Source organism: Nycticebus coucang, chromosome 14 (genome assembly GCF_027406575.1).
Source record: "Nycticebus coucang isolate mNycCou1 chromosome 14, mNycCou1.pri, whole genome shotgun sequence".
NCBI lineage: Eukaryota > Metazoa > Chordata > Mammalia > Primates > Lorisidae > Nycticebus > Nycticebus coucang.
The window spans coordinates 82,705,622-82,728,154 of record NC_069793.1 but is presented as its reverse complement, the minus strand read 5'-3'; positions in this window follow the sequence as shown (position 1 = coordinate 82,728,154).

Genomic DNA, 22,533 nt, shown 5'->3' with positions numbered 1-22,533 from the left:
CAAAAGGTACAAAGTCCATTACCAAGCAGACAGGAGTCCCCTTCCTGATGAGAAAGCTCACAATATACTTTCTACAAATAAGCAAACAGAGTTCAAACGTCCTCCCATTTTATCCCACGGGAGAGACCCTCTAAAAACTGGACCTCCTTCCCCTACTAGGGTGCCATGGCACTCTCCGGCCAGGCATAAAAATATATAAAACTGTATATATTCTCCACCTGCAATTTGGAACTCCCAGCATTCCCCTCCACTCTCACTCCAGGTCTGGAAGCCTGTACCCCTCAGGAGTCCAGTGACTTGGACATTTTCTTGAGAAATGTGGACAGGGTATTGGCAGTTGCACGCCTGTGTTGATTCTTTTTTTTTTTTAATTTTAACATTTTATTGTTTATTTTTATTTTTTGTTAAATCATAGCTGTGTACATTAATGCAATCATGGGGCACCATGCACTGGTTTTATAGACCATTTCACACATTTTTATCACACTGGTTAACATAGCTCCTGGCATTTTCTTAGTTATTGTGTTAAGATATTTACATTCCACATTTACTAAGTTTCACATACACCCTTGTAAGATGCACCGCAGATGTAATCCCACCAATCAACCTCCCTCGGCCCACCTTCCCACTCCTTCCCCTCCATTTCCCCCTTCCCCCTTTTCTTAGGTTACAACTGGGTTATAGCTTTCATGTGAAAGCCATAAATTAGTTTCATCGTAGGGCTGAGTACATTTGATACTTTTTCTTCCATTATTGAGATACTGAACTAAGAAGAATATGTTCCAGCTCCATCCATGTAAACATGAAAGAGGTAAATATTCCATCTTTCTTTAAGGCTGCATAACATTCCATGGTGTACATATACCAAAATTTATTAATCCATTCATGGATCGATGAGCACTTGGGGTTTTTCCATGACTTAGCAATTATGAATTGGGCTGCAATAAACATTCTGGTACAAATATCTTTGTTATGATGTGATTTTTAGTCTTCTGGGTATATGCCTAGTAGAAGAATTATAAGATTGAATGGTAGATCTGTTTTAGATCACTAAGTGTTCTCCAAACATCTTTCCAAAAGGAATGTATTAATTAGCATTCCCACCAGTAGTATAGAAGTGTTCCCTTTTATACACATCCACGCCAACATCTCTGGTATTGGGATTTTATGATATGGGCTAATCTTACAGGACTTAGATGATATCTCAAAGTAGTTTTGATTTGCATTTCTCTGATGATTGAAGATGATGAGCATTTTTTCATATGTCTGTAGGCCGTGCGCCTGTCTTCTTCAGAGAAGTTTCTTTTCAAGTCGCTTGCCCACCTGCGATGAGATCACTTGTTCTTTTCTTGCTTATATGTTTGAGTTCTCTGTGGATTCTGGCTATTAAACCTTTGTCGGAGACATAACGTGAAAATATCTTCTCCCATTTGGATGGCTGTTTGCTTGCTTTACATACCGTGTTCTTGGCTGTGCAGAAGCTTTTTAGTTTTATCAGGTCCCAGTAGTGTATTTTTGAATCTGCTTCAATTGCCTGGGGGGTCCTCCTGATAAAATACTTGCCCAGACCAATTTCTTCAGGGGTTTTCCTTGCATTCTCTTCTAGTATTTTTATCGTTTCATGTCTTAAGTTTAAATCTTTAATCCAGTGAGACTCTATCTTAGTTAATGGTGAAAGGTGTGGGTCCAGTTTCAACCTTCTACAGGTTGCCAGCCAGTTCACCCAGCACCATTTGTTAAATAGGGAATCTTTTCCCCACTGAAAGTTTTTAAAAGGCTTGTCAAAGATCAAGTAACGATAAGTAGCTGGGATCATCTCTTGGTTCTCTATTCTGTTCCAGATATCTACTGCTCTGTTTTTGTGCCAGTACCATGCTGTTTTAAACACTATCGATTTATATTATAGTCTGAGGTCTGGTAGCATGATTCCTCCTGCTTTGTTTTTATTCCTGTCTTGGCTATTGAGGAAGACTCAATAGCCAAAACCTTGGCTTGAGGTTTTTTTCTAATTCCATATAAAACAAAGTATTATTTTTTAAAGATCTTTAAAGTATGACAGTGGAGCTTTAATAGAGATTACATTAAAATTTTATATTGCTTTGGGTAGTATGGATATTTTAACAATGTTGATTCTTCCCAGCCATGAGCATGGTATGTTTTGCCATTTGTTAACATTTTCAGCTATGTCTTTTCTTAGAGTTTCATAGTTCTCCTTATAGAGATCTTTCATGTTCTTTGGTAGATAAACTCCCAAATATTTCATCTTCTTTGGCACTACTGTGAATAGAATAGAGTCCTTAAGTGTTTTTTCAGCTTGAATATTTTTGGTATATATAAAGGCTACCGATTTATGAATGTTGATTTTGTAACCTGAAACACTGCTATATTCCTTGATCACTTCTAAGATTTTTTAGTAGAATACCTGGTGTTTTCCAGATATACAATCATATCATCTGCGAAGAGCAAAAGTTTGATCTCTTCTGACCCTATACCCTTGATCGCCTTTTCTTCCCTACTTGCGGTGGCTAAAACTTCCATTACAATGTTAAAGAACAGTGGAGACATTGGGCAGCCTTATCTGGTTCCTGATCTGAGTGGATATGATTTCAATTTAACTCCATTCAATACGATATTGGCTGTGGGTTTGCTCTAGATGGCCTCTATCAGTTTAAGAAATGCCCCTTCTATACCAATTTTCTTAAGTGTTCTGATCATGAAGCGATGCTGGATATTATCAAAAGCTTTTTCTGCATCAATTGAGAGACTCATATGGTCTTTGTTTTTTAATTTGTTTATGTGCTGAATTATACTTATAGATTTATGTATATTGAAGCAGCCTTGAGACCCTGGGATAAAACTGACTTGGTCATGATGTATAATTTGTTTGATGTGTTGCTGGATTCTATTTTTTAGGATCTTGTTGAATATTTTTGCATCTATATTCATTAGTGATATTGGTCTATAATTTTCTTTTCTTGTTGGGTCTTTTCCTGGTTTGGGGATCAAGGTGATGTTTGCTTCATAGAACATGTTGCATAGTCTTCTTTCTTTTTCTACATTTTGGAACAGGTTGAATAATATAGATACTAGTTCCTCTTAATGGTTTGATAAAATTCTGACATGAAAACATCTGGTCCCTGGCTTTTTTTTTTTTTAGGGAGGTTTTGTATGGTTGCTGCTATTTCAGAACTTGATATGGGCCTGTTTAACATTTTCATTTGATTTTGGCTAAGTCTTGGAAGGTGACATGCTTCCAAGTATTGGTCAATTTAATTCAGATTTTCATATTTCTGAGAATAAAGTTTCTTGTAATATTCATTAAGGATTTTTTTAATTTCTGAGGAGTCTGTTGTTATTTCGTCTTTGTCATGTCTGATTGATGAGATCAGAGTTTTTACTACTTTTTTCCTGATTAGATTAGCCAAAGGTTGATCTATTTTATGGTTTTCTTCAAAAAACAAACTTTTTGATTTATTGATCTGTTGTATTATTCTTTTGTTTTCAATTTCATTCAATTCTGCTTTAATTTTGGTTATTTCTTTTCTTGTACTGGGTTTGGGGTTCTTCCTTCTCCAGTTGCTTGAGATGTCCATTAAGTTGTTGACTTCCTCTCTTTCAAGTCTCTTGAGGAAGGCTTCCAGTGCTATAAATTTCCCTCCTAGGACTGCCTTTGTAGTATCCCAGAGATTCTGATAATTCGTGTTCACTGTTGTTTTGCTCCAGAAATTTGGCAGTTTCCTTCTTAATCTCATCTCTGACTCAGCTGTCATTCAGCATAAGGTTATTTAACATCCATGTTTTTGTAGGAGTATGCAGATTCCTGTTGTTACTGAGTTCAACTTTTATTGCATGGTAGTTCAACAAGATGCAAGGAATAATTTCTATTCCTTCAAATTTACTGAGGTTAGACTTGTGACCTAAGATGTGATCAGTTTTGGAGTATGTTCCATGGGCTGATGAAAAGTATGTGTATTCAGTTATGTTGGGATGAAATGTTGTGTAGATGTCTGCTAAATCCAAATATTGTATGGTCGTTGAAATCTAAAATTTCTTTGCTCAGCTTCTTATTGGAGGATCAATCCAGCACTGCCAAAGGAGTCTTGAAATCTCTGACTATTATGGAGCTACAGGAAATGAAGTTGCTTGTGTCTGTTAGAGTTTCTCTTATAAATTGAGGTGCATTCTGGTTGGATGCATAGATATTAATAATTGAAATCTCGTCATATGGAGTACTACCCTTAAGTAGTACTTAAGAAATATGAAGTGACCATTGTTATCCTTCCTAACTTTTGTTGGTTTAAAGCCTATTGTATTTGCAAATAAAATTGCAACACATGCTTTTTTAAGATTACCATTTGCCTGAAATATGGATGACCATCTTTTCACCCTGAGTCTATATTTTTCTTTTAAGGTAAGATGTGACTCTTGTATGCAGCAAATATCTGGCCTGAGTTTTTGTATCCAGTCAGCTAACCTGTGCCTCTTTAGAGGACAGTTTAAGCTGTTCATGTTAATGGAGAATATTGACAAGTCTGGTAAAATTTTTGGTATAGAGTTTTTCAAAAGTTCAGTGGATGTTTTTAATCCTTTTGCCACTGTGGAAGTTGAAGTTTGATCAAAAGTTACTGAGTGAGTTTATTTTTGTGGTAGAGGATTGGGCTGGTCATTATGGAAGATAGGTCTGAGAATATCCTGAACAGCTGGTTTGGTTATGGCAAATTTCTTCAACATATCAATGTCATTAAAGTATTTAATTTCTCCATCATAAATGAAACTCAGTTAAGATGGATACAGGATTTGGGATTGAAAGTTATTTTGCTTTAGGAGATGTTCTGGGTTTCAGCAGAGAGATCTGCAGTCATTCTAATATTCTTCCCTTAATAGGTAACGGATTTCTTACGTCTGGCTGCTTTAAGAATTTTCTCCTTCATATTAACTTTAGTGAAGTTAATTATGATATGCCTGGGGGATATCTTATTGGGATTGAGTCGTGTTGGGTTTCTGAAACTGTCTGCTATCTGAATTTCAGAATCTCTTGGTATATCTGGAAAATTCTTTCATTATTTCATGCAGAAGGGCCTCTGTGCCCAGCGAGGCCACTTCATCAGTTTCAGGGCTTCCAATGAGGCAGATATTAACCTTCTTCAAATTATCCCAGAGCTCTCTGAGAGAATGATCCATTTTTGCTCTCCATTTATCTTCCTCCTTGAGAGTTTGGGAGCATTCAATAGCTTTGTCTTCAATGTCAGAAATCCTTTCTTCTGCTTGCTCCACTCTGTTACTGAGGGAGTCTACTGTATTTTTTAGATCTTTGAGGGCTGCAAATTCTTGCTTCAGTGCGTCTAAATCTTTTAAATTTGTTAAATTCTTGAGACAACTTTTGAATTTCTCCTTGAATTTCTAATTCTGACCTTTGAATTGCTCCTCAAATTTCTAATTCCACATTTTCCTCCATTTTATTAATCTTGTTTACAATCCAAATTCTGAATTTGATTTCTGACATCTCGGCCAGCTGTTTATGAATGAAATCTTCAGTTACATCTGCCATATCTTTCCTTGGGGTGGGGGTTGATCTATTCTGGTTTTTCAGGTTACCAGAGTTCTTCTGCTGATTACACCCCATGTTTGTTTTACACCATTTGATTTTTCCCCTGGAGCTTTGTCAAGGACCCATACAGTGCTATGGCCTACGAAACTGGTGTCCTGTTTGGGGTGCTGGGTCTAAGTGGTTCTGTCTTGTTTTCAGCTGGTCTCTGTCTGACCCTAGTGAAACAGTTACTCTGGGTTGAAGTCTCAGCTGTGGAGATATACCAGCAATTAAGTCACCCTGCCCCCCACATCTGTGCTGATCCTGCAGCACAGGGGTAAGGAGAAAACGGTGTGCTGAAGGAACCATAGAGGAAGAAAGAGGCAGTGCCCTCTTGCACAGATCATCATCAGCAGAAGTGAGAATAATAGGGCTCACGCCCCTGGGGATATTTTGAAAGGACACTCCCTGTGTCTCTGGGCAACCAGAGAAAGCCAGGAATCTTCTCCAGTGGCCAGCACTGGCAGACTAGATCTGGGATGGTAATGCAAGCTCTGTGAGCAAAGGGTATGCCTGAAGTGGTACCAGTCTGGGCAGAGAGCAGTGGGATGGAGCATTGAAGATGCCCGCACAAAGACAGCATACTTCCAGGATGCAGCTCAGCCAGAGGACTGCTTTAGTGAGCACACACAGAAACGGTATACTCCCAGGGCAGCGCTCAGCCAGAAGAATGCTTTAGTGAGCCTAACAAACACCTGACCCACAGGGTATCATAACTGAGACAAAGGCAGGTGGAAAACTCAAAGCTGAGTGCAAGGTCTAACCACACTCACCCAACACAGACTGCAGAAGAAAGAGAAACACGAGCTCTGGGCAGGGGCACAGACTTGGGCTGATTCGCTGTTTCTGTGATCTCAAACAGCACCTGGTCCACAGTAGAATATGCCCAGGACCAAATCACAAGTTCCGTGCAAATATAAGTATCAGCAACATCAATCAGGGGTGGGGCTGGAACTGAGTGAACTGCACTAGCTTCCGTTAACCACCTGAGATTGTTAGGCCTCATCTTCCCCTGCTGGATGGTGGCAGAGTGCAGAGGGCTGGCCAAGGAGACATAAGATCTCTCTGTGACTCAGGCATGCTCAAACCCCTGGAACATATGCTCATTGGACGGAACTGGGTCATAGTCCTGCAGGGTTACCAGTGACAGGGTGTGACAAAGGTGCAAGGTGTGAAAGGAGGCATCAACCTTCCCAAACTAATTCATTGGCATGGGGGGGCTGCCAGCAAACCCCTACTATCTAGTTGCCAAAGTCCTTTTGAACTTCCTCACTTGAGACCGGGTGCTGACTGGGACAATTGATTTGGATCTCTTGGACTGGACCAATCACCTGAGGACTATCCAAAGTGGTACCCTGATGGTGTGGTTGTGGGAAGGTTTGATTTTCCTTTTGCTGTTGTTGCCTGTGGGGGGCAGGGTGACTTCATTGCTGATATTTCTACACAGCAGAGACTTCAACACAGAATAACTAATTCACTAAGGTAGGACAGAGACCAGCTAAAAACAAGCTAGGGCAAATTAGCCCCACCACACCAAGTCTCCAATGTCTCAGGCCATAGCACAGTATGGGTCCTTTGCAAAGAAAGCTCTAGGGGAAAAGGTACAGATACCAGTCACAACTCTTGGGTAAAGGGCTGGTTAATCCCCACTTCAGGAGCCTCCCAACCCAACTTCACCTTATCTGCTCATCTAGACAAATGGTATAAAATAATTATCAGCGGAAAAACTCCAGTAACATGAATAACAAGAGTAGATCAACTCCCCCAAGGAACAATATGGTGGACACAACTAAAGATCCAATTCATAGAAAAATGGCTGAGATGTCAGAAATGAATTCAGAGATTGGATTGCAAATAACATAAATAGAATGCAGGTAAAGTTGGAATTAGAAATTCAAGGATCAATTCAAAAGTTGTCTCAAGAATTCAATGAATTCAAAGACAATATCACCAAGGATTTTGACACACTGAGATAAGACTTTGCAGCCCTCAGCGATCTGAGAAATACAGTAGAATCCCTCAGTAACATAATGGAGCAAGCAGAAGAAAGGATTTCTGATATTGAAGACAACACTTTTGAACACTACCAAGTGCTCAAAGAGGAATAGAAATGGAGAGCAAAAACAGATCATTCTCTCAGAGAATTTTGAGATAATTCAAAGAAAACTAATATTCGCCTTATAAAAATACGTAAAGGCAACAAAGTTGCTTCACAAAGTACAGAGGCCCTTTTTCATGATATTATGAAAGAGAACTTTCCAGACATGCCAAGATACTCTAAAATGCAGATAGCAGACAGTTTCAGAACCCCAGCATGATTCAACCTAAACAAGACAATCCCCAGACACATCATAATTAACTTTGCTAAAGTTAATATGAAGGAGAAAGTTCTGCAAGCAGCCAGGCATAAGTAAACCATAACCTACAAGGGGAATAATATTAGAATGACTGCAGAACTCTCTCCTGAAACCTTTCAAGGCAGAAGAGTGTGATAATCAACTTTTAATCTCCTAAAGCAAAAGAACTTTCAACCCTGGATCCTGTATCCAGCTAAACTGAGTTTCATTTATGATGGAGAAATTAAATACTTTAATGACATTCATGTGTTGAAGAAATTTGCCAAAACTAAACCAGGTCTCCAGGATATTCTCAGACATATCCTCCATAATGACAAGCACAATCCTCCACCACAAAAGTAAACCCACTCAGAAACATTTGATCAAACTGCAACTTCCACAGTGGCAAAAGTATTAATAATGTCCACTGCACTTTTGAAAAACTCGATATCCAAAATTTCACCAGGTTTATCAATAATCTCCATTAATGCGAATGGCTTAAATTGTCCACTAAAGAGGCACAGGTTGGCTGACTGGATACAAAAACTCAGGCCTCATATTTGCTGCATACAAGAATCTCATTTTACCTTGAAAGATAAATATAGACTCAGGGGGAAGGGATGGTCATCTATATTTCAGGCAAATGAAAATCAGAAAAAAGCAGGTGTTGCGATTTTATTCGCAAATACAATAGGCTTCAAACCAAATAAAGTAAGAAAAGATAAGGATGGTCACTTCATATTTGTTAAGGGTAATACTAAATATGATGACATTTCAATTATTAGTATTTATGCACCCAACCAGAATGTGCCTCAATTTATAAGAGAGACTCTAACAGACATGAGCAACTTGATTTCCTCCAGCTCCAAAATAGTCAAAGATTTTAACACTCCGTTGGCAGTGTTGGATAGATTCCCCAATAAGAAGCTAAGCAAAGAAATTTTACATTTAAACTTAAACATTCAACGTTTGGATTTAACAGACATCTACAGAACATTTCATCACAACAAAACTAAATACACATACTTCTCATCGGCCCACAGAACACACTAAAAATTGATAACATCTTAGTTCACAAGTCTAACCTCACCAAATTTAAAAGAATAGAAATTATTTCTTGCAAGTTCCCAGACCACCATGGAATAAAAGCTGAATTCAGGGGCGGCGCCTGTGGCTCAGTCGGTAGAGCGCTGGCCCCATATACCGAGGGTGGCGGGTTCAAACCCGGCCCTGGCTGAACTGCAACCAAAAAATAGCCAAGCGTTGTGGCGGGCGCCTGTAGTCCCAGCTGCTCAGGAGGCTGAGGCAAGAGAATCGCTTAAGCCCAGGAGTTGGAGATTGCTGTGAGTTGTGTGATGCCATGGCACTCTACCAAGGGCCATAAAGTGAAACTCTGTCTCTACAAAAAAAAAAAAAAAAAAAAAAGCTGAACTCAGTAATGTGCATACTCATACAAAAACATGGAAGCTAAATAACCTTTTACTGAATGATAGCTGGGTCATAGATGAGATTAAGAAGGAAATTACCAAATTTTTGGAACAAAATGATAATGAAGACACAAATTATCAAAACCTCTGGGATATGGCAATGGCAATCCTAAGAGGGAAATTTATAGAACAGCGAGCCTTCCTCAAGACAATGGAAAGAGAAGAAGTTAACAACTGAATAGGACATCTCAAGCAACTTGAAAAGGAAAAACATTCCAATCCCAAACCCAGCAGAACAAAAGACAAAACAACATTATACCAGAATTAAATGAAATTGAAAACAAAAGAATTATACAACACATCAATAAATCAAAAAGTTGGTTTTTTGAAAAGGTCAATAAAATAAATAAACCTATGGATAACTTAACCAGGAAAAAAAGTAAAACTTCTAATTTCCCCAATCAGAAATGGTAATGATGAGATAATAACAGACTCCTCAGAAATTCAGAAAATCCTTAATGAATATTACAAGAACCTTTATTCTCAGAAATATGAAAATCTGAAGGAAATTGACCAATACCTGGAAGCACGCCACCTTCCAAGACTTAGCCAGAATCAAGTGGAAATGTTGAACAGGCCGATATCAAGTTCTGAAACAGCATCAACTATACAAAATCTCCCTAAAAAGAAAATCCTGGGATCAGATGGCTTCATGTCAGAATTCTACCAAACCTTTAAAGAGGAACTAGTACCTCTATTACTCAACTTTTCCAAAATATAGAAAAAGAAGTAAACATTCTATAAAGCAAACATCACTTTGATCCCCAAACCCGGAAAGACCCAACAAGAAAAAAAGACTATAGACCAGACTCTCACATCTTCCTGAGTGCCCTGCACAGTCTCCTCCACCACGGCCAAACATGGACTTCAGGGAAATTCTTCTGATAGCTTCCAAAGAACAAGGTATCAACAATGTGCCATAACAGGTAAGAGCTGTGCTGCGACCATGATTGGTTCCTGCCCGGACCTCAGTATGAACTGTGCCACTACCCCAATAGGCACCCGCCCGGACCTCACTAACAGCTGCACCGTGACCCTTGACACGAGACCTGTACCGGTTGGGCGTCTGCATGCCTGGACCAGGAACTGTGGGTGCCGGGCAACCCAGTGCCCTCCCTCCTGTACCCTCCCTGCCTCCACAATGGCCCACTCATCTGGCCAGGGACTCTGGTAGCTGCATGCCCTCAGGAGCCCTCCCTGCCTCTGCACGTAGCACTTCTCCGGGCCTGACACTGCTGGAGCCTTGGGCTCTCTGCACCAAAGTCACTGGGTGCCAGGCACTCCCAGAAACGGGTGCACCCTCCCCCCACCCAGTTGCTGGATATGGGTATGTCCTACTCTGGAGCTGCTTCCACAACCAGAACTCCCTGCCAAGGGGCAGCCCAGTAGGAACTACACAGGGTCACTCCCTACAAAGATCCAGAAACAATAGAGTGATCCCGCTGTGGTCTAATCTTGGAAAGCCACATCCCCAACTCTGAGGATGGCAAGAGGCAATGGTGAAAAACAATTATGAGGCAAAATCAATTGAAAAACTCTGGCAATATGAATAATCAGAGTACATCAACTCCCCCAAGGATCATGGGGCAGACACAGCACAAGATCCCATGCACAAACAAATAGCTGAGATGTCAGAAATCGAATTCAGAATCTGGATAGCAAATAAGACCGAATTACAATTCCAACAGTAACCCAAAAGATATCTCAAGAATTCAATGAATTCAAAGACCAAATGAACCAAAGATTTTGACACAATGAGACAAGAAGTTGCAGCCCTCAAAGATCTGAGGAACACAGTAGAATCCCTCAGGAACAGACTGGACCAAGCAGAAGAAAGGATTTCTGACACTGAAGACAAAGCTTTTGAATGCTCCCAAACTGTCAAAGAGGAAGAGAAATGGAGGACAAAAAAAGATCACTCTCTCAGAGAGCTCTGGGTAAATATATATATATATATATATATATATATATATATATATATATATATATATATTTGTCTTATAGGGATCCCCAAAAGTGAAGAAGTGGCTTCACAAGGCACAGAGTCTCTTCTCCATGAGATTATGAAGGAGAACTTTCCAGACAGGGCAAGAGATCCTGAAATTCAGATAGCAGACAGTTTAAGAAATCCAGAACGACTTAACGCAAATAAGACATCCCACAGCAGAGACATCACAATCAATTTCACTAAAGTTAATATGAAGGAGAAAATTCTGAAAGCAGCCAGATGAAAGAAAACCATCACCTACAAGGGCAAGAATATTAGAACAACTGTAGATCTACCTGCTGAAATCTTTCAAGCTAGAAGAGGATGGTCATGGAATTTTAATCTCCTAAAACAAAATAACTTTCAACCCAGGATCCTGTACCCAGCTAAACTGAGTTTCATTTATGATGGAGAAATTAAATACTTCAACGAGATTCACATGTTGAAGAAATTTGACATAACTATACCAGCTCACCAGGATATTCTCAGACCTATACTCCATAAAGACCAGAGTAACCCTCCACCACAAAAGTAAACCCACCCAGAAAATTTTGATCAAATTCCCACTTCCACAGTAGCAAAAGGATTAAAAATGTCCACCGGACTCTCGAAAGGCTTATCAATATTCTCAATTAACGTGAATGGTTTAAATTGTCCTCTAAAGACGCACAGGTTGGCTGGCTGGTTAGTAAATGTGGAATGTAAAGGTCTTAGCAAAATAACTAAGAAAATGCCAGGAAAGCTATGTTAACTAGTGTGATGAAAATGTGTCAAACGGTCTATGAACCAAGTGTGTGGTGCCCCATGATCATACTAATGTACACAGCTATGATTTAATAAAAAAAAAAAAAAAAAACTCAAGCCAGATATCTGCTGCATACAATAATTGCATTTTACATTAAAAGACATATATAGACTCAAGGTGAAGGGATGGTCAACTATACTCCAGGCAAATGGAAAGCAGAAAAAACAGGCATTGCAATCCTATTCGCAGAGGCAATAGCCTTGAAACCAACCGAAATAAGGAAGGATAAGGATGGACACTTCATATTTGTTAAAGGTAATACTCAATATGATGAAATTTCAATTTTAATATTTATGCACCCAACCAGAATGCACCTCAATTTATAAGAGAAACTCTAACAGATGTGAGCAACTGGATTTCCTCCAGTTCCATAGTAGTTGGAGATTTTAACACTGCTTTAGCAGTGCTGGATAGATCCTCCAAAAATAAGCTAAGCAAAGAAATTTTAGATTTAAACTTAACCATTCAACATCTGGACTTAACAGACATCTACAGAACATTTCATCCCAACAAAACTGAATACACATTCTTCTAATCAGCCCACGAAACATACTCCAAAATCGACCACAACCTAGGTCACAAATCTAACCTCAGCAAATTTTAAAAAAATAGAAATTATTCCTTGCATCTTCTCAGACCGACATGGAATAAAAGTTGAACTCAATAACAATAGGAATCTGCATACCCATACAAAAACATGGAAGCTAAATAACCTTATGCTGAAGGATAGATGGGTTATAGATGAGAATAAGAAGGAAATCAGCGAATTATTAGAACAAAATAACAATAAACATAAAAATTATCAGAACCTCTCGGATACTGCAAAGGCAGTCCTAAGAGGGAAATTTATAGCACTGCAAGCCTTCTTCAAGAAATCAGAAAGAGAGGAAGTTAATAACTTAAAGGGACATTCAAGCAACTGGAGAAGGAAGGCTATTCCAACCCCAAACCTGGCAGAAGAAAAGAAATAAGCAAAATCGGAGCAGAATTAAATGAAATTGAAAACAAAAGAATTATACAACAGATCATTATATCCAAAAGTTGGTTTTTTGAAAACATCAATAAAATAGATAAACATTTGGCCAACTTAACCAGGAAAAAAAGAGTAAAATCCCTAATTTCATCAATCAGAAATGGTAACGATGAAATAACAACAGACCCCTCAGAAATTCAAAAAATCCTGAACAAATACTACAAGAAACTCTTCTCTGAGAAATATGACAATCTGAAAGAAATCGACCAATACCTGGAAGTATGCCACCTACCAAGATGTAGCCAGAACGAAGTGGAAATGTTGAACAGGCCTATATCAAGCTCTAAAATAGCATCAACTATACAAAATCTCCCTAAAAAGAAAAGCCCAGGACCAGATGGCTTTACGTCAGAATTCTACCAATCCTTTAAAGAAGAACTAGTACCTACATTACTAAACCTCTTCCAAAATATAGAAAAAGAAGGAATATTACCCAACACATTCTATGAAGCAAACATCACCTTGATCCCCAAACCAGGGAAAGACCCAACAAGAAAAGAAAATTATAGACCAATATCACTAATGAATATTGATGCTAAAATACTCACTAAGATCCTAACAAGCAGAATACAACAACACATCAAAAAAATTATATACCATGACCAAGTGCGATTTATCCCAGGGTCTCAAAGCTGCTTCAATATAAATAAATCTATAAATGTAATTCAGCACATAAACAAACTAAAAAATAAGGACCATATGATTCTCTCAATTGATACAGAAAAGGCTTTGGATAATATCCAGCATACCTTCATGATCAGAACACTTAAGAAAATTGGTATAGAAGGGACATTTCCTAAACTAATAGAGGCCATCTACAGCAAACCCACAGCCAATATCATATTGAATGAAGTTAAATTAAAATTATTTCCACTTAGATGAGGAACCAGGCAAGGTTGCCCATTGTCTCCATGGCTCTTTAACATTGTAATGGAAGTTTTAGCCATTGCAATTAGGGAAGAAAAGGCGACCAAGGATATCCATATAGGATCAGAAGAGATCAAACTTTCACTCTTCACAGATGATATGATCATATATCTGGAAAACACTAGGGATTCTACTACAAAACTTTTAGAAGTAATCAAAGAATACAGCAATGTCTCAGGCTACAAAATCAACACCCATAAATCTATAGCCTTAATATATACCAACAATAACCAAGCCGAAAAAAACAATCAAGGACTCTATTACTTTCACAATAGTGCCAAAGAAGATGAAATATTTGTGAGTATACCTAACAAAGGACATGAAAGATCTCTACAAAGAGAACTATGAAACTCTAAGAAAAGAAATCGCTGAAGATGTTAACAGATGGAAAAACATACCATGCTCATGGCTGGGAGGAATCAACATTGTTAAAATTTCTATACTACCCAAAGCAATATATAATTTTAAAGCAATTCCTATTAAAGCTCTATTGTCATATTTTAAAGATCTTGAAAAAATAATACTTCGTTTTCTATGGAATCAGAAAAAAACCTCGAATAGCCAAAACATTACTCAGCAATAAAAACACAGGAGGAGGAATCATGCTACCAGCCCTGAAACTGTACTATAAATTGATAGTGATCAAAACAGCATGGTACTGGCACAAAAACAGAGAAGTAGATGTCTGGAACAGAATAGGGAACAAAGAGATGAATCCAGCTACTTGCCATTATTTGATCTTTGATCAATTAAAAACAATTAAAAACATTCAGTGGGGAAAAGATACCCTATTTAATAAATGGTGCTGGGTGAACTGGATGGCAATGTGTAAAAGACTGAAACTGGACCTACACCTTTCACCATCAACTAAGATAGACTCTCACTGGGTTAAAGATTTAAACTTAAGACATAAAACTATAAAAATACTTGAAGAAAGTGCAGGGAAAACTCTTGAAGGAATCGGCCTGGGTGAATATTTTATGAGGAGGACTTCCCAGGCAATTAAAGCAGTATCAAAAATACATTACTGGGACCTGATCAAACTAAAAAGTTTCTGCACAGCCAAGAACATAGTAAGTAAAGCAAGCAGACAGCCCTCAGAATGGGACAAAATATTTGCAGGTTATACCTCCAATAAAAGTCTAATAACCAGAATACACAGGAACTCAAACGTATTAGCAAGGAAAGAACACATGATCCCATCTCAGGGTGGGCAAGGGACTTGAAGAGAAACTGCTGTAAACAAGACAGATGCTTGATCTACAAACACATGAAAAAAAGCTCATCATCCTTAATCATCAGAGAAATGCAAATCAGAACTACTTTGAGATATCACCTAACCCCAGTAAGAGTAGCCCACATAACAAAATCGCAAAACCGTAGATGTTGGTGTGGATGTGGAGGAAAGGGCACTCTTCTACACTGCTGCTGGGAATGCATACTAATACGTTCCTTCTGGAAGGATGTTTGGAGAACACTTCTGGACATAAAAATAGACCTGCCATTCAGTCCTATAATTCCTTTACTAGGTACATATGCAGAAGATCAAAAATCACAATGTAACAAAGACATCTGTACCACAATGTTTATTGCAGCCCAATTCATAATTGCTACGTCATGGATAAGCCCAAGTGCCCATGGACCCACCAATGGACTAGCAAATTGTGGTACATGTATACCATGGAATATTATGCAGCCTTAAAGAAAGATGGAGACTTTACCTCTTTCATGTTTACATGGATGGAGCTGGAACATATTCGTCTTAGCAAAGTATCTCAGGTATGGAAGAAAAAGTATCCAATGTACTCAGCCCTACTTTGAAGCTAATGTATAGCTTTCACATGAAGGCTATAACCCAACTATAGCACAAGAATATGGGGCAAGGGCCAAGGAAGGGGAAGGGAGGGGGAGGTTGGAGTGAAGGGAGGGTAATGGGCGAGGCCACACCTACGGTGCATCTTAGAATGGGTACAGGCAAAACTTACTAAATGCAGAATACAAATGTGTACATACAGTAACTAAGAAAATGCCATGAAGGCTACATTGAACAGTTTGATGGGATTATTTCAGATAGTATATGAAATCAGCACATTGTACCCCTTGATTGCACTAATGTACACAGCTATGACTTAATAATAAAGAAAGAAAATTATAGACCAATATCACTAATGAACACTGATGCAAAAATATTTAACAAGATCCTAACAAATAGAATCCAGCAACACATCAAACAAATGATAAACCATGATGAAGTGGGCTTTATCCCAGGGTCTCAAGGTTGGTTCAATATACATAAATCTATAAATGTAATTCATCACATAAACAAATTAAAAAACAAAGACCATATGGTTCTCTCAATTGATGCAGAAAAAGCTTTTGATAATATATAGCATCCATTCACGATCAGAATACTTAAAATGATATGGAAGAAACATTTCTTAAACTAATAGAGGCCATCTACATCAAACCCACAGCCAATATCGTATTGAATGGAGTTAATTGAAATTATTTCCACTTAGATGAGGAACCAGGCAAGGTTGCCCATTGTCTCCACTGTTTCGTTGTTTGTTTGCAGTTTTTGGCTGGGGCTGGGTTTGAACTCACCACCTCCGGTATATGGGGCCAACACCCTACTCCTTTGATCCAGAGGCACCGCCCTATCTCCACTGCTTTTTATCCTTGTAATAGAAGTCTTAGCATTGCAATTAGACAAGAAAAGGTGATCAAGCGTATCCATATACTGTAAGAAGAGATCAAACGTTCACTCTTCTCAGATGATATGATTGTATATCTTGAAAATATCAGGGATTCTACTACAAAACTCTTAGAAGTGATCAAGGAATACAGCAGCATCTCAGGTTACAAAATCAACACTCATAAATCGGTAGCCTTTATATATACCAACAATAGTCAAGCTGAAAAACAAAAACAGTCAAGGATTCTATTTCATTCACAGTAGTGCCAAAGAAGATTAAATAGTTGGAAGTTTACCTAACAAAGGACATGAAAGATCTCTGTAATGAAAACTATGAAACCGTAAGAAAAGAAATAGCTGACGATGTTAACAAATGGAAAAACATACTATGCTCATGGCTGGGAAGAATTGATTGTTAAAATGTCCATACTACCCAAAGCAATATACAATTTTTATGCAATCCCCATTAAAGTTTCACTGTCATACTTTAAAGATCTCAAAAAATTAATACTTTGTTTTATATGAGTCAGAAAAAAACTCGAATAGCCAAGACATTACTCAGAAACAAAAACGAAGCAGGAGGAATTATGGTAGCAGACTTCGGACTATGCTATAAATCGATAGTGATCAAAACAGCACAGTACTGGCACAAAAACAGAGAGGTAGATGTCTGGAACAGAATAGAGAACCAAGAGATGAATCCAGCTACTTACTGTTATTTGATCTTTGACAAGCCAATTAAAAACATTCAGTGAGGAAAAGATTCCCTATTTATTCCCTATGGTGCTGGGTGAACTGGCTGGAAACCTGTAGAGGATTGAAACTGGACCCACAACTCTCACCATTAACTAAGGTAGACTCTCACTGGATTAAAGATTTAAAGTTAAGACATGAAACTATAAAAATACTAGAAGAGAGTGCAGGGAAAACTCTTGAAGAAATAGGCCTGGGCGAATATTTTATGAGGAGGATCCCCTGGACAATTGAAGCAGCATCAAAAATACACTACTGGGACCTGAGCAAACTAAAAAATCTTCTGCATAGCCAAGAATGCAGTAAATAAAGCAAGCAGACAGCCCTCAGAATGGGAGAAAATATTTGCAGATTATGTCTCTGACAAAGGTTTAATAACAAGAATCCACAGAGAACTCAAACGATTAGCAAGAAAAAAACAAGTGATCCCATCTCAGGCTGGGCAAGGGACTTGAAGAGAAACTTCTCTGAAGAAGACAGGAGTACAGCATACAGACATATGAAAAAATGCTCATCATCCTTAATCATCAGAGAAATGCAAATCAAAACTACTTTGAGATATCATCTAACTTCATTAAGATTAGCCCATATCACAAAATCCCAAGACCAGAGATGTTGGTGTGGATGTGGGGGAAAGGGAAAAAACTTCTACACTCCTGATGGGAATGCAAACTGATACATTCCTTTTGGAAAGATGTTTGGAGTACACTTAAAGATCTAAAAATAGACCTGCCATTTGATCCTACAATTCCTCTACTAAGTATATACCCAGAAGACCAAAAATCACATTATAACAAAGATATTTGTACCAGAATGTTTATTGCAGCCAATTCATAATCGCTAAGTCATAGAAAAAGCCCAAGTGCCCATTGATCCATGAATGGATTAATAAATTGTGGTATATGTACATCTTAGAATATTATGCAGCCTTAAAGAAAGATAGAGCCTTTACCTCTTTCATGTTTACATGGATGGAGCTGGAACATATTCTTCTTAGCAAAGTATCCCAAGAATGGAAGGAAAAGTATCCCAATGTACTAAACCCTACTATGAAACTAATTTATAGCTTTCATATGAAAGCCATAACCCATTATAACCTAAGAATATGGGGAAAAGGGAAAGGCAGGGGAGGGGCATAGGGACCATGGGTGGAGGAAGGGTAATTGGTGGGATTACACCTACCGTGCCTCTTACAAAGGTACATGTGAAACTTACTAAATGTAGACTATAAATGTCTTAACACTATAACTAAGAAAATGCTGTGAAGGCTATGTTCACCAGTTTGATGAAAACATTTCAAATTGTATATAAAATCAGCACATTGTACCCCATGATTGCATTAATGTATGCAGCTATGATTTAATTTAAAAAATCAATATTATGATATAGATAACATATAGAATTTATGTCAAATAAAATAACCCCTACTTAAAATTTGACACTCCTTCACAACTTCTTTACTTTTAAAAATCTGAAATATCTACCTTCTTTGACTTTTTTTTTTTTTTGACAAAGTCTCTCTCAGTCACCCCGGGGTTGAGTGCCCTGGCATTATACCTCACAGCAACCTCAATCTCAAACTCTTGGACTCAATCAATCCTCACAGCTTGGACTACAGGCACTTGCCACAATGCATGGCTATTTTTATTTATTTTGTTTGTTTCTTTCTTTTTTTATTTTATTTATTTTTTTATTAAATCATAGCTGTGTAAATTAGTATGATCATGGGGCACCATACACTTGGTTCATAGACCGTTTGACACATTTTCATCACACTAGTTAACATAGCCTTCCCGGCATTTTCTTAGTTATTTCGCTAAGACTTTTACATTCCACATTTACTAAGATTCACATATAAGTGCAAGATGCACCGCAGGTGTAATCCCATCAATTCCCCCTCCCTCCACCTACCTCCCCCCTCCCTCCCCTCCCTTTCCCCCTTCCCCCTATTCTTAGGCTGTAACTGGGTTATAGCTTTCATGTGAAGATCCTAAATTAGTTTCATAGTAAGGGTGAGTACATTGGGTACTTTTTCTTCCATTCTTGAGACACTTTACTAAGAAGAATATGTTCCAGCTCCATCCATGTAAACATGAAAGAGGTAAGGTTTCCATCGTTCTTTAAGGCTGCATAGTATTCCATGGTGTACATATACCACAATTTATTAATCCATTCGTGGATCATATTTAACTTCACTAAAGTTAATATGAAGGAGAAAATTCTCAAAGCAACGTGGCTATTTTTAGACAGGTCTCACTCTTTCTCAGGCTGGTCTCCAACTCCTGAGCTCAAGCAATCCGCCTGCCTTGGCCTCCAAAGAATGCTAGGATTACAGGTGTGAGCCACCATGCTCGGCCCCCTTCTTTGACTTTCTAATTTCATTGAGTAAGGCAGTATCTCTCATATTTACCTCTAAGTCTCAAAACCTGGGTGTTTGAACAGCATTTCACCTAGAGTACAAATCTATAAAGCTTTCTTCAAAATGGTGAATTGGGGCTTTTTCTTCTGACTGTCTCAGTCAGGGGAAGAGTGGTGTCAGGGGATAGAAGGATCCATATGAAAAATCCACCAAAAAAACCGACAAACTCAGCAAACATCACTTTAGGCACTCCAGTCATTGAATAGAATCTTCAGCTTCTTATCTAGAGAGCCCTCCCTTCCCTCAAGGGGAATGCTCCCAGCTCCCCACAAAAACTGAAGCAAAATGATGCTATCCCTGTCTGCAGACACTCGTAGACCCCTCATTAACTGTACAAATCATCAGTAGGAAAGAACTAAAGATTTCCTCTCATAAACACCTGTTATGTCTTCCAGCACAAATTACCATCATAATATTTATTTTTTATGTAGAAAATGTATATTTCTTATAAGACAGAAAAATACAGAAAACGTTAAGAAGTCATTTCATATGATAATATATATCAGCCTTTTGATTGATTTTGTATAAGCATTTTTCATGCAATTGAACCATTTTCAGAAATATGACTATATTGGCTATAAACTATAACTCAGTCATATTAATGCACGATAACTTATTTAATCGCTGTTGTTCAATATTTGTTTCTAGGTTTTTCTATTACTAAAAAGACCATTAAATATCCATATCCATAAATCTTTTCTATGGCATTATTACTTTGGGATGAATCTCTAGAAATGGAATTACTAAATCAGAGAAGATAAATCATTTTAAAACTCGTAATACATATTGCCAAATTCCTTGCCAGCAGAGATGCATTAATTTTCACTCTTACTAGAAAATCTAAAAAAGTTTATTTCCCCTCATCTTTGTTATCACTAGCATCATGTGAACAGATATTTAAGCAAGATTTTCAAAGTAGAAAGGTAAAGTGGATTCATTTCTTATTTACCAGTGTGGGAAAACGGAAAACTACCCTTCACCCCTAGTAGGTTCACTGAAAGATCAACTCATAATAAGGCATATTAACAAGAGAAAGAGATTATAAATTTATTTACCATGCACACAAGAGAGAACTACAGAATGGTCACCCAGTATCCCAATGGGGTCCAGCAGTTTATATATCTTCATTTTAGAGGGGTGGAGGAGATGAGGAATACAAGTAATTCTGTTTAAGGGTAAAAAATGGTTACTAGGGAGGATGAATAGATATTTAGAAGATATAGTGAATGAATGAGGTGAAACATATGGACTTGTAAATGATTCTCTTTGGAAATTAAATTATCCTGAAACACCGGTATTATCTTTAAAATGAGTTGGGCCCAGTCTGGTTGATTTTCTTTCCACAATTCTTTTTTTTTTTTTTTTTTTGACATTGAGTCTCACTTTGTTTTCTTGCCCCTGTTAGATTACCATGGCATCATAGCTCACAGCAACCTCAGACTCTTGGGCTTAAGCAATTCTCTTGTCTCAGCCTCCCAAGTAGCTAGGACTATAGGCACCCATCACAGCACCCAGCTACTTTTAGAGATGGGGTCTCGCTCTAGCTCAGGCTGGTCTCCAACTCTTAAGCTCAGGCGATCCACCCTCCTTAGCCTCCCAGCGTGCTGGGATTACAGGCGTGAGCCACCACAATTGTTCTTGATGAGTCTGTCTGGTTTTTTGGAAGATAGAGGGAAAGACCCTTCCAACAATTGTTTATCTCTAAGGGCCTTTAATTCAAATAGCTCCAGGGAGTTATATTTTGGGGTAAAGTTCCCTGAGCAACTTCATCAGGTGACTTGATTTGCACCATGACTACGTCTCAGCAACTGATGCTAATTATTATTACTATTTTTTAAGTCAGAGTCTCACTCTGTGGCCCTGGGTAGAGTGTTATGGTGCCATAGCTCACAGCAGCCACAAACTGCAGGTTCAAGGGATTATCTTGCCTCAGCCTCCCCCCATAGGCATCCATGCCTAGTTTTTTTGTTTGTTTGTTTTGTTTATTTGTTTGTTTGTTTTTTGTTTTCTATTTTTAGAGAGACAGGGTTTCACTTTTGCTCAGTCTGGATGCTACTAATTTTAAATACCTAATTACTTGTGAGGGGGTTAGTGGAAACTTATCCCCCTAGCCCCGCTAAAGGTTTGTTGAAAGATCAATTCATAATTAAAGCAGATTAATAAGAAAAAGAGGTTTATTTACTATGTGCATGGGGAGAATCACAGAGTGTTTATCCCACATCCCAATGGGATCCAGATATTGTTATACCTGCCTTTTAGAGGGGAGGAGGAGAAGAGAAGTATAGCAAATTCTATTTAAGGGCAATAAATGGTTGCTAGGAATGATGAATGGATACTTGGGAGAATGAATGGGCTAGGGGTGGGGGCAACAGAATAACTTGTAATTAACCTGAGACTATACAAGTACAAGGTATTATTTTTTAAATGATTTGGCCAGGTATGGTTGTGTTCTTGATTTTCTTTCCTGTGATATATTAAGATAACTATGAGGGAAAAGAAAGACA